Here is a 13074-nt window from a genome sequence, read left to right as displayed (position 1 = left end):
AGTTCATGTAGAGAAAATGGAATTTCCAAAGGAGAGACTGCTTTCAAGTTTATGCGCATACTTAGCTTCTGGTGAAATGTTACTGTCACTTACTGGGTTCTTGGCCTTTGGGAAAATACCACATTACAAAAATTTCTTGGCAAAATGTCCCCCAAACATTCTGCAGAGGGAAGGCAGCTCAACCCAGAAGGTCTCTGGCGGTTTCATGGGTGAGCTTGGACTGTGGGCTGTCCCGGTCGTGTGTGACAGAGATGGGCAGTGGTAGGGGTCATCCCAGGAGCCTGGTTGGCATCCTACATGGAGGATGCTTTTAGTCAAAATTCAAGACAACATCACAGTGATAATAAGTCACTATGACTTCATTAGGCTCATTCTATGCAAATGGGAACCCCTTGCTTCAATGGACGGTCTCTGTGCATTTAAACACCTGTTTGGTCATTTGGTTCGAGACTCTACACCTCGTTCCCTCCAGCTCTCGCTTTCTTCCATCAAACCACTCCACTGGTGAGCAGACTCATTCTCAGGCCCAGGCTTGGAGTCCTTAGTTAGGAGAGATTCATCCATCCTCTTCCGGCATCTGGCGGCGTCTAGGAAAAGAGCTCAGATGAAAGGCATCCTTGTTTTTTTCACATGAAGAATGTGAGCAGAACCTGCATATGCGCGAGGCTCGTGGAATGTTTTGCTGATGATGGAGGTACACTGGGAGATTCTGCTCAGAATCAGGGCTTCGGCTGTGTCTCCAAGTTGCTTGTTTCACATTTTTCTTTTCTTGTATGTCAGTTTTACTTGAATGCATTTTGCATTAAACTTACAAATGTTAACTCATTAAACTCATAAACCTTAAACTCAAACAGTGCTGTATGTCAATAAGATCTCAATAAAATGAAAAAAAAAAAAAAAGGACTTTGCTTTCCTTAGGAATCCTTTACGACGCCCAGCTGTGTCGTGCACTTTTATCGGAATTAAATTTGAATAGTTAAAAATCATGTAATTATAGTCATCTTTGATTCCAGTGACATGAATGGACGCAGGTCTATAAATTATAAGCCCTGGCTGCACTTTCACAATAAGAGTGTCAGGCCAGTTTTTAGGGCCAATTGACTGACTAATCCAAGCTTGCCAGCTTGTGGCGGAAAAATAGATCCAAACACACATGCTCCCACATTTATGTGATGACTTTACTCGGGGCCCACACCATCGCCCTCTGGCCCCTATTCCTCCATCCTGATGAGATTTCTGGTTGGTTTATGGTTACATTGCAACCAACCAGTGTACATAACGCCTCCCACCCCCAGACCCCCTTAGCTGGGAGACCCCATGCCCTTTGCCCTCTCCCTTCTTGCTGCCTGGAAGATGGACCTGGTGCCTAGAGACACGGCAGCTGTCTTGACCATGGGACACAGCCACGCCCTGAGGATGGCCGTGCAGGGAGACAGAGGAGGCTGGTTCCTGAATGAGCGCATCAACCCCAGACCACTCGTCCACCCTGGACAACTTGTCAGGTGAGAAAAATAAACCCTCTTCTCGATGCAGCCGTTCTGGGTCAGGTTTCTGCTGCATTCAGCCAAATGCAGTCCTGGCAGATGGGTAGAAGGATGTACGTCATAGATGTGCTATGCACGATGTGTAGTTGCTGAAAACACCCGGGCGGGCTGTGTTCTGGACACAGGGAGGCTGGCATCTCATCAGGGCCGTGTGTTGGCCCCTCCCACCTCATATTTGTTTAGTGATAAGCCCAGTAAACACTCTTATTCTCATTAACACTCTGAATACTGTAGTCTTTGATATGAACATCATCTCTTTTCACACCTTCTAGGCTAGCAATTGTTAAACTTCTGTGGATCATGAACCTGATGGGAACCTATTGAAAACTCCAGATCTTTTTAGAAGCTGCACAGACTAAAATATACAAAAAAATTAGCGTACCATTTGAGGGTTTTATCGACCCCCCTTCTAAAATCCACCTGTGGCCCTGGCTGAAAACATCCTGTTCTAGGCATACAAATCAGTTTTGATGATCTACCTATATATGCCCAGTTTGCTGATTAACAATATGCAAATTAGGTACTTGTTTGATTTTTAATTTTGCAAATTGGGGTATTCGTTCTGTTCCTTGGATCCTCACAGCCAATGCTAAATTACTCTCATTTCATAAATTATCTGTAGCCAAAAAATATATAGAATAATGAAAACGTCACTGGCACAGACTGAGAAATCAAACAGCACAAAAAGATACACGACAGACACTGAGTCCTTCACCAAATGCAGATCCCCAGGCCCAGCAACCCCGTGACCGAGTTTCTTGGGCGTCATTCCAGAAATGTTTCAGGTATGGCCCTACTTTTTTCTTTTAACATAATTGAGAGAGTTTATACTCACTGTTCTGTCTTTTTTTTTTCCAGTTATTATATCTTGGAGATCCTTTCACACCAATAATTGTAGATCTGCCTATTCTTTCTTTTTTTTTTGAGGAAGATTAACCCTGAGCTAACATCTGCCGCCAATCCTCCTTTTTTTGCTGATGAAGCCTGGCCATGAGCCAACATCTGTGCCCATCTTCCTCTACTTTATATGTGGGACGCCTACCATAGCATGGCTTGATAAGCAGTGCCATGTCCGCACCCAGGATCCGAACCTTTGAACCCTGGGCCGAAGAAGTGGAACGTGTGCCCCCAACCGCTGTGCCACCAGGCCAGCCCCTCTGCCTATTCCTTTTAATGGCTGAACAGTATTCCATTGTGTGAATATAGTGCAATTAATTTAATCACCCCATTGTTGATGGACATTTATGCTGCGGGGGATTTTAAAATCATTCTTGGGTCAGCTGGCCTCTGTGCTGTTTCTGTGTCAGCCATTGAAGTCTGCAGAGAAAATACAAACTAATTATATCTGCTGGACCGAGGGAAATTAAAAATGAAAAGCCAATTGCAAACTCTTCTCACTTTTCAGCATCTCCACGTAAAACATTCCGAAGTCAGAAATACAATTTTTGCTCTACACCACTTTCAATTATGCGAGTCACAGTTTCCTTCTCTTGCTGGGGTTTTTGACTCACAGAAGAACATCCCCCGGGTATGGCAGGAACGGGAAACAGCACAGACCTTAGGCTGCCTGGGTTGGAATCTCAGCTTCATGCTTCGTAGCTGTGTGGACTTGGCAAAGTTACTTAACCCCACTGTGCCTCATTTTCTCATCTGTAAAATGTGGATAATAATTGTACCCATCTTACAGGGATGAAGTGAGGATCAAATGAGTTAAAAGCTCGAGTTCTTCGGACTGTGACAGGCAGAGAAAAAGCGCTAAGTGCTGGCCGTTAATAGTCTAGGTGGCCTTGGAATCAAACCGAGGGGCCAGTTGCTTCTGCCGTGGTGGTGTTGTCCAAGGTAAGGAATGCCGGGAGACCTGTGTCAGAACCCTCCTTGATCTCTGGTGCAGACACACACATGCACACGCTCGCACACTCATGCATACGTGCACACACCCAAGAACACTCACACACACCTCCCAGGTACATCCGGGGCCTATTGAGCTTGACTGACGTTGTGGGAGGGACTTCTGCAAAGTCCTGCCTGGGGCCCCCCATGCGCCAAATGGGAGAAGTCTGCGTCTGCCGCATGGTGCCTCCCCTGGAGACAGGAAGCAGCGGTGGCCATGAGCCCCTGAATACAGAACACTGGGTGAGGCCCAAGCCTTGCCCGGCCCCTGGAGTAACTCGTCTCCAACTGGGGATAAAAATTGCTGCCTCTGACGAACGGGAAGCCTGTTGCTAAGCGCCAGCCGGCCCATTTATCCCTCTCAGCAGGGACAATCCAACAAGTCCCACTGACACAGTTTGTGTCAGAGGCGACTCCCCAGAAACAATTGCTTGGATTTTAATTAAAGTTCAGCGGGGGGTGACTGAAAGTGGGACAGCGAGTGGAAGGCAGGCAGCCCAGGACAGGAGTCTGGAGCTGTGGCTGCTGAAATATTTAGAAATCACAAAACAGAATCCATGCCCATCCCCTCCTACCCAGAAATGGATATCATGTCCGTTTCCCTTCTGTTGAGCGTTTTGCCGTAAGATTAAACATTGAGCTTGTCCTCACACCTAAGGGCACCTAAGAATCAGACAGAAAGCCTGGTAAAATGCACATTCCTGGGGCCCCCACAAGCATCTGATTCTAAAGGCATGAATCTTTTTTTTTTTTTTTTTTTTGCTGAGGAAGATTGTCCCTGAGTTAACAACTGTGCCAATCTTCCTCTATTTTGTGTATAGGTCACCACCACAGCATGGCTGATGAGTGGTGTAGGTCTGTGGCCGGGATCTGAACCTGTGAACCCTGGGCCACTGAAGCAGAATGCACCAAACTTAACCACGATGCCATGGGGCCAGCCCCGAGAATCTGCATTTTTAATGTGATGAATCTCAGTCAGGTGGTTGTGGACTATGCTTAAAAAAACAGGCAAGTGGTCATGGCAATTACATTTTTAAAAATGATCTTCAATAGCTGGATTCTTTCATTTTCTCCAGATTACCAGGCTGGTACCTACTTCACTTCCTCCCAGAGCTGTGGGTAGAAGAAATATATGGGAATCCAAAATAATGATATTTCAACTAGAGCTCTGTTGTGATCTGATACTTGCAAAATACCCTAATAAAAGCAAATATTACAGACATTTGAATAATGCAAAGTAAAGTATATTTTGAAGATGTTTTGAAAATAATGATGCTAATACGCTGCCTTGTTTGAAGTGAAGTATGAGTGCTATGCAAAGCTCTTTTGTTTAGGGAGACAATGCTGCACGATGACATCAGAGGTACCCAATAATATTTTCAGCAGAATTTTGGAATGTGTCACACGTCACAAACACAAAAGTGGAGTTGTTTTTACTTGAGTATGATGCAAAACAAATTTATTCTGGGTTTGATAGCTTGAGATGCCCTGTGTGTGGCACAGTGACACTAGCCATCAGCACATCTCTATATATTTTGCACAAATCTAATATTTGAAAAATGATCACTATCTCCCACATCCTGGGAAAAATACAGAAATCTCCAAGGTCTGCGTAAATTATTTCTAACTAGCTCAAGTGCCCTCAGTCCCTCCATTCATTTTCATCCCCTTTTCCATCTTTAGCTTCTCAACTCATCTGTCGCATGGAAAATGTGATAATTAGGAATACAAAAAGGTGTTTTGCAAAATGCCTTGGAGAACCGGAATCTGATTTTCCAATGAGATTTTTAACACGCGATTGTATTCTTTTGAATTCACCAGTTGCACAGAGAACACACATTCACACAGCACTTCCGTACACACACACACACACACGGTTGCGTTTATATATTTCAACGTTACAAGTGGTTAAGCTGACTCGTCAGTGTGGGTTTTCCTATAAATTCTTCATTCTGTTGATTCTAACCAGGCTCAGAGTCAAAAATGAAAGCGACTTGACTCTAGAGATCCTTTCTCTTCTAGACAAGAAGGATGGCCCTGCGACCCCGGAGTCGCCAGGCAACCACTGTGCCTGCTGGTCCTCCTGCCTCCTGCTTCCCCCAGGCGTCAGGGCCACGGTCCAGGGAGGCCTGTGACACCAAGACAGCTCACCTGAGGCTACAGATGTTCGCCAAATGTACCCACGTCTGCTATTCTCACCCAGGTGCCATTATCCACACCCTGGGTGTGAACTGATTTTGCTTTTGGAGTGTAGAAAAATATGTGGATGTGTGAAAAGTAAAGCAAACACTTGTTATTCCAAAGTGTGAGCTTCAGCTGAGCTAAACATATGTAAAGTTATAGTGGGAAGACCAGTGAACTAAAATGAGTAGAGATAGAACTTTCTAGAAAAAGATCCTGGATGGACTCCCTATGAAACTTATATTTGTTTGATTAAAAAAAAAAAAAACGACTGCAATTACGCACAAAGCTTTCAGGCCCTTGTACCTGGCCTCCGTTCCCCTAAATGAATTGGTTTGCAGTGATCATTGGGAAGTCGTTCATTCAACCAGCTATTCATCCAAGAATTTACTGAGTGTGAGTTTGAATTTATTGAGTGTGAGTCAGGCACTGTGGCATCCTCCTTGCTCAGTTTACAGTCTGTGGGGCACAAGCAAATGCACACTTCTAATAGAAGGATTCGGATTATACTTGTGGTAAGGGCAGAGAGCCGACAAAAACAAAGGAAGGGCCTTCAGCCCAGGTGGCACATCCAAGAAGACTTCCCAGGGCAGTCTGATTATCAGAGCAGAATCCTGAAGGGATAAAAATAGTCAGAAGTCACGGCGCTTATCTGCATGCAACAGAAATCAGCAATGGCTGATTCTCCCGAAAAGGGACTCATTAAAGGATAACTGAGTAATTCACCAGAGGGCTGGGAGAGAGGAGGAACCACGCCCAATGCTGAGTGTCCAGAAGTGGCCTGATGAGGCATGTGCCACCGCACTGGGCTCACCAACCACCGGGGGAACTGCCACGGCCCTATGTGCCCAGTGATGCCACAGCTCGCCCTGTGACCACTGCTGCCCTGAGTGCTGGCTGCTTCTGCCACCATTCTCGCCGCCTTCTGCAAGTTGCTGATGTCTGAATCAGAGAGCCACACGGTGGCAGCTAGTCACACATCTGCATTCAGCTGCAAGGGAAGTTTTGAGTTTGCTGGGCACCCAGAAAATGTAAAAAAGCCACAGACACAGTGAGGAGGGTGGCCTGGATAGAAACAGCCCCCCGTGCAAAGAGCCAGGGAAACAGTTTCATCTTCTATCTCCCTTATTCGTCCAACAACCCAAGTCTTGAGAAACGCACAGATGTTTGTCATTGGCCAACCTTTTACTTTGCCAAAAAAGGCATGAAAATGACAACTACTGCTGCAATTTATTATCATTATCAGTTGCCAAAATAAAGGATACTTAATGCCAAAAAGGGATGAAGGGCTTAATTCCAGGATCAGGAACAGTAATTTGACGTGCATGAATTAGGCTTAACGAAAACCTGCAGTGCAGTGTCCTGTATCTCTTTTTTTGTATGTACCGGTGGAAGCTTCATCGAGGCCAGCGATGCCCCATGCACTGGCATTTGGAAGTCATTCATTCATCTGCTCTAAACATGGGGACCACGGAAGGTGGGGAGTTAGGCAGAAAGAGCCATGGGTTTATATTTTAGAAAGGCCATTCTGGTGGCCGTGTGGAGGATGAGTTGAGGCGCCAAGACTGGTTCTGCAGGTACGGGGCAGAGATGATGGTGACCAGGACTAAGTTAGTGAGTAGTCCCAGGGAGAGAGGAGAAGAAATGAGCGGTGGCTGAATCAGAAGCCTTAATGGCCAATATGATGGGAGTGGGGGAGAGGGGGAAAAAGGACCAAGGATGCCGTCCAGGTTTCTACAGTATTTTCTGCCTCTACTTCTCACTGGCTTTCTTGGTCCAGAATCTTTCAGCTACGCCTAACGTCTTTCTATTTAGAGCCGAAGTCCCAGAACTGCCCACTCCCTCACCACGCTCCCTCCCACACTGTGTCTGACTCTGCTTCCCCTCCCCAACCACGCTTCTAACCATCCTCTCCCCACTTCCCGGGAAAGCCGTTCATCGACGCCTGGGCTCCCCCTCCACGTCCTGACCCAGCCGTGTTCTCAGAGGCCGCACTGTCGGCCCCACTGCCTCCTGACTCCTGCCGCATCAAATGCCACACTAAGCTGAGTCTCTTCCTCTGCCTCCCACATCCTCCTGGCCCTGATATCTGGGTCGGTCCATGGCTTTGGGACTCCAGGCTTCTCCTCAGCTAATCCTACCCAGCACTACCTGTTCGGATCTGTCACCCCCTCCAGTTCCCATCCCCCAAAGCCTTCTACCCACTCTGAGCAAACTCCAGGAGCCTTGGTCTGGCACTCAAGGCTGCTTGCCCCCGTCCCCATCTTCCCATCCCACTCTCCCTCCCCAGCCCTTCTTACAGCAGTGCACACTCCAACTTCTTTGAACTACTCATTGCTCCCACACTTCGCCTCATCAGAGAGGCCTTCCCAGAATGCCCTGCTCTATACCGATGCCCTCCCCACCAACCCAAGGTCATAGTACATCACTTATTTTTCTTCATAGCACTTACGTGACCTTTCACTAAATATTGATCTAGTCTATCGTCTGTTTCCCAGTGGCACGTGGACTCCATGGGGACAGGGATTACCCCCCTGGGTCTAGAACAGCCCTGGGCATATAGAAGGTGCTCAATCAATATCTATGAATGAACACCTCCCCCTGCCCTTTCAGTATCCTCCTGGATTTCCCCTGGAAAATACCTTGGGTGTCTCTTCTCATAGCCTCCGAAGACTCAACCACGCTCTCACTGGAAACCCCAGCACCCAACAGGCTCCCCTCTTTCTCAAATCCTTCCTTGGTCCACTCTGACCACAGTGCTCGTCTCCCTGAGTTTCAGGTATCTGCTCCTGGGTCTGGACCTTCCTTGTCGGAATACAAACTCCTGCAGGGCCAGAAGCTGGCTCTTCTCTCCCTTGACGGGTCTCCCTTCACCCTCTGTGCGCAGGACCGGCAACCAGACAACAGGCACGGGATGAGCAGCTCATCGGCCCTTCCGCCAAGCTGCCCGCACGCATTTCACGGAAGTTGATGCTGACCCAGTTTGGGTAACTTTTGCTGCCCCCTCAAGGTGACAATTACCCTGAATGTACAGTAGATATTCTTTTCAAAAGTAAACCAATTGAAATGGAAAATTAAGAAAAATGACTTTAGATATTTCAAAAGTCATAGACAAAACCAATTAATCTCTTCACGTTTCCTTCTCTTCCACTAAGAACATTGGGTCAGAGAAGCAAAGCTTTAAAAATACCATTCTTGCCAACCTGAACTTGGAGCAGAAAGTAATAATATGAGCAATTCAGAACAACAGGTATAGCAAATCTGGGTGATTCAGTTTCCTTAGGATGAGCGCTTTTTTTTTTTTAAGGGAAAAAATTTACATCCTTATTTTCATTAACCTCTAAGCGAACATTAGCATTTCCTCCAAGGATGTGTACAGGCAAGGAACCTCTGTAATAATAGAAATCCCTCTGATTTTGTCAACAGTTTCTAAATCTCAGATTATTTTTCTATCTGTTAACATTTCTGTAGCCAAGGCAATGCTCGCCACTGTGTTGAGCTTATGATGGGTAGACAGACATCGACCGTTCGATCGTCTTATTTAACACATATAGAAGCATACCTACTACCACGCCACGATTTTTAAAAATCGTTTGGCAACTGTATGTAAATATAATTGCTTTCACTTGTGATCTCAGATTACTTTATTCATTTATGTAATTCTGAGGCATCTACAGGCTCCATCAAACTGCCAGCGGGGTCCAGGCATGAGCAGAATTAAGACTTGAACTTCACTTCGTATCTGACTCCATTCCCTATTTTTCCCTTTTTTTTTTTTGAGGAAGACTAGCCCTGAGCTAACTGCTGCCAATCCTCCTCTTTTTGCTGAGGAAGACTGGCCCTTACCTAACATCCGTGGCCATCTTCCTCTACTTTATATGTTTACATGTCAATTGTCCCTCAATAAAGTGGAAATTAAGGAAAAAAAAGGAAAACTGGTTAAGTGAAAATATTTTAAATATTTAGGATTTTAGGGAAAGGGGTACAAAATAGTAATGCCTATCCTGCACATACGTTCCAGAAGAGATCTGTGAGGGCAGGGGTGGGGGGATAACAGCCCACCTCCCCTGGTCCCAAAGCACACTTGTTAATGGGACAGCCCCAGTTCTGGCTTTGGGCATTTGTTACTCGTGCAATGGCTGTCATGCTGCTTTCCGTTTCTGATGTGCCACGAAGGGGCAGCTGGGGGTGGACAGAGCTTGGGCCTGGCTACTGTGCCAGCTGGGCCTGTTGGCCCTCCCTGAGCCTCAGTTTCCTCATCTTTGAAACCAAAATCATCACAAAGGTTAAACAGGACAAACCTTGGGTAGACCACAGGTGCTTAGCAAAGCCTGGGCATCTGGCGGCACGTCCTTTCCCCCCAGAAATCAGATTACTTGACCGTTTAGGACAAGGCCACTTCAATCTATCTTACATAAAACCGAATTTTATTACAGCACAAATCATGGCCCAAACTGAGAGTTTCCCTCGTGCCGGGAAATGAATCATTAGGACACGGAATTGATTTGGTGTACACTTCATTGAGTTCCATCCCCGTGATGCGCTTCTCTTTGAACCCCTCTTAAAATCAAGCTAGTTTTGATGCCTTCCTTGCCGGACAAGTTCTCACTGATTGTTTGCATGGGTTGTGAACACAGCACGAAGCCCGTTCTCTCCACTCCAATAGCCAAGAGGTTCTCAGATGCATTTCTATCCCAGAACTACGGTTAATTCCTTCACGCAACAAACACTTAAGGTGCCCGGCTCTGCGGGTTCAAGTGATGAGTTTAGACACGCTCGCTGCCCTCAAAGAGCTCTGTGTCGCTGATGGGGAAGGAAGAGAAGGTGTTTGAGCTTGGAGGAACAGCTTGGACAAAGACAGGGAAGTTTGCAAAGGGGAGGTGGTCAAGGGAGTTGAGTTGGTGTGTGACAGGCACAGCCAAGGGTGTGGGTAGCCCAGAGCTGACCACATGGCAGGAAGGAGGCGGTCTCTGGGTCTCCCTCTTGTATCCCATGGATGTGGGAGCAGAAGCACAGTGGGGAAGTGGACCAGGTGGGAGGATGTCCGAGTAGTTTGGCCAAAAAAAGGAGTGGGAGCAAAGGGACAAGGAAAAGATCCTAAGTCCAGTCACGGCAGTAGGAGACCTATGGGCCACTGGGATCTGGTGACTGCTGGTGGGGAAGGTGACAGGACTAAGGTGGGCTTGGCTGCTGCAGCCAGGTCCATGAGAACTTGGAGGTGGTGGGGGCTGGGTGATCGATCACCACGTAAATGATTTGGTGCATGCCCCATTTGGTATGACCGCACCACGGTCACGTAAAGAACCAAGGCAGCAATTTACCAAGGACAAAATTGCCCTTTTATGTGAATTATTACCAATAATATTAACATCAAAATCAACATCAATAAAGGACTGGAGGTTTTAACTGAGCTTCTTGGACTGACCTGGAGAATATTCTGTAAAAAGATAAAAGCTCTTTCTATTCAGACTGGCACGGACCAATTCTGGACTTGCAGAGGCCGAGAAAAGTAGTACAAGCGAGTTCTTCTATCTTTACCTGAAATAATCCAGATGTGGCAGGGGTGTTTCCCTTTTAAGAGCAACCCCCTCTCCCCTCCAGCTTTTAGATTACAGTAATAATCTGGGTCTGCTGCCCCTGAGATTAAAGACACACTGGCTGCCATAATAGCCCTCACAGCCTCAGTGGCCTGACGTAAACTCTAGTCACAATGTGATAAAGATGTCACCAGACAGAAAGCCTTCCAGGGGTCATTCAGGGGCCTGGAATCCCGCTGTGTGACTCTTCCTCATCTTTAGGTCCCTGGGGTTCTTTCTGTTCAATGAGAGAACAGGAGTGCGCCCAGAAGGTTCTACTGGCTGGGCTCAATGGCGGCCTCTATCACTTTTGCTCACAGTTCCACTGCCCAGACACTCAGATGGCAACACCTCCTTGTAAGGGAGCTTGGGAAATAGTCCCAGTGTTTGCTTAGGAAGAAAGTAGGTTTTGCTGAATATGGCCCGTCCTGTCAGAAGTGGACCTTTTCACTTTTATTTCTTCTTTTTCTCCCCAAAGCCCCCTGGTACAAAGTGCTGTATTTTTAATTGTGGGTCCTTCTAGATGTGGCATGTGGGACGCCGCCTCAGCATGGCTTGATGAGCAGTGCCATGTCTGTGCCCAGGATTTGAACTAGTGAGGCCCTGGGCCACTGAAGCAGACGGCATGAATTTAACCACTTGGCCACAGGGCCAGCCCCAGACGTGGACCTTTTAAGAATTACCTCCTCCACCCCTCTCGCTTTTGCATTAAATTGGGCAGAGAATGCCGTGATGGATGAAGCTGGGTTCCTTCACCATTCTCCCATGCAAGCCACATTCAAAGGCTGGGTCGCTGGAGGCCGGGTTGTGGGTCCCTCAGAGGAATGTGCTGAAGTTCCAATTCAACACGCCCCCAACCTGTGAATGCAGCCTCATTTGGAAATAGGGTCTTTACAGATGTAATCAAGATAAGATGAGGTCACACTCAATTCAGGCGGGCCCTCAGCCATGACTGGTGTCCTTCTAAGGGGAGGGAGGTTTGGAGACAGACAGGGGGACGATGCCTTGATTTCAGACTTCTGGCCTTCAGAACCGTGAGAATAAATTTGTTTAAGCCACCTGGTTTGTGGCCCTTTGTGACGGTAGCCTTGGCTTAAAATCTCTGCCTCTGCTATTAGCTGTGTAAGTTATGGGACCACGTTGAACCCTTGCCTCAACTGGGTGGGTGCACTTAGCTGGCAGGACTAGAATTAACACGCACGGAGGGTACAGGACGTACACAGACGTCCTTGCTCACTGGACACGCCCCAGCCCCGTGGGAAGGGTCAGCCTCTTGTGGTCCCATGCACCCTATCAATGCTGCAGACCCTCTGTTCCCCAGGTCTGGCCTGGACTGGGGCTAGCTGGTCCCTACTCAGCCTTTGGTCCTTGGACTAAAGTCACTTCTCAAGGAGACTCTCCTTAGCCCCACTCTTCCCCACCACCTCCAGGCAGGGCTGCTGTCCACCCTATTCTCCGCCTTGACAACAGGATATTCCCAGGGCACAGTGAGGGCAGCGCCCGTGGGAGTCCTGCTTGTTGCAGCTGGCACCCAATGGACGATGGCCGACCCACAGAAATGGTTCAGTGCTAAACCGTGAGTCGGAGGATTGGATTGCCAGTTCCAGGTTCACGGGGCCAAGAAAAAGGGAAGCCATCCACTCGCATTGTTTGGGCGCTCTGGGCAACACCAGTTCCCACTGGTCAGTGATGACTGAGCCCCCTGTTCCTAGAGCAATTAAATTAATAGCAAGAAAACAGATCATCTGACGTCACACTGTCAGCCAGGGGTGACCGTTTCGGGAGGGAGCCATTGTTCTATGCACAGCTATTAACACTAGTTTTACTTTTGATTTATTTAAAGCCTGGTTGGGTATAGAAAAACAAACACACACACTCAATAG

The sequence above is a fragment of the Equus przewalskii genome, chromosome 5, assembly GCF_037783145.1.
Source record: "Equus przewalskii isolate Varuska chromosome 5, EquPr2, whole genome shotgun sequence".
NCBI classification, from domain to species: domain Eukaryota; kingdom Metazoa; phylum Chordata; class Mammalia; order Perissodactyla; family Equidae; genus Equus; species Equus przewalskii.
The sequence above is the reverse complement of the archived record's forward strand: the minus strand, read 5'-3'. Positions refer to the sequence as shown.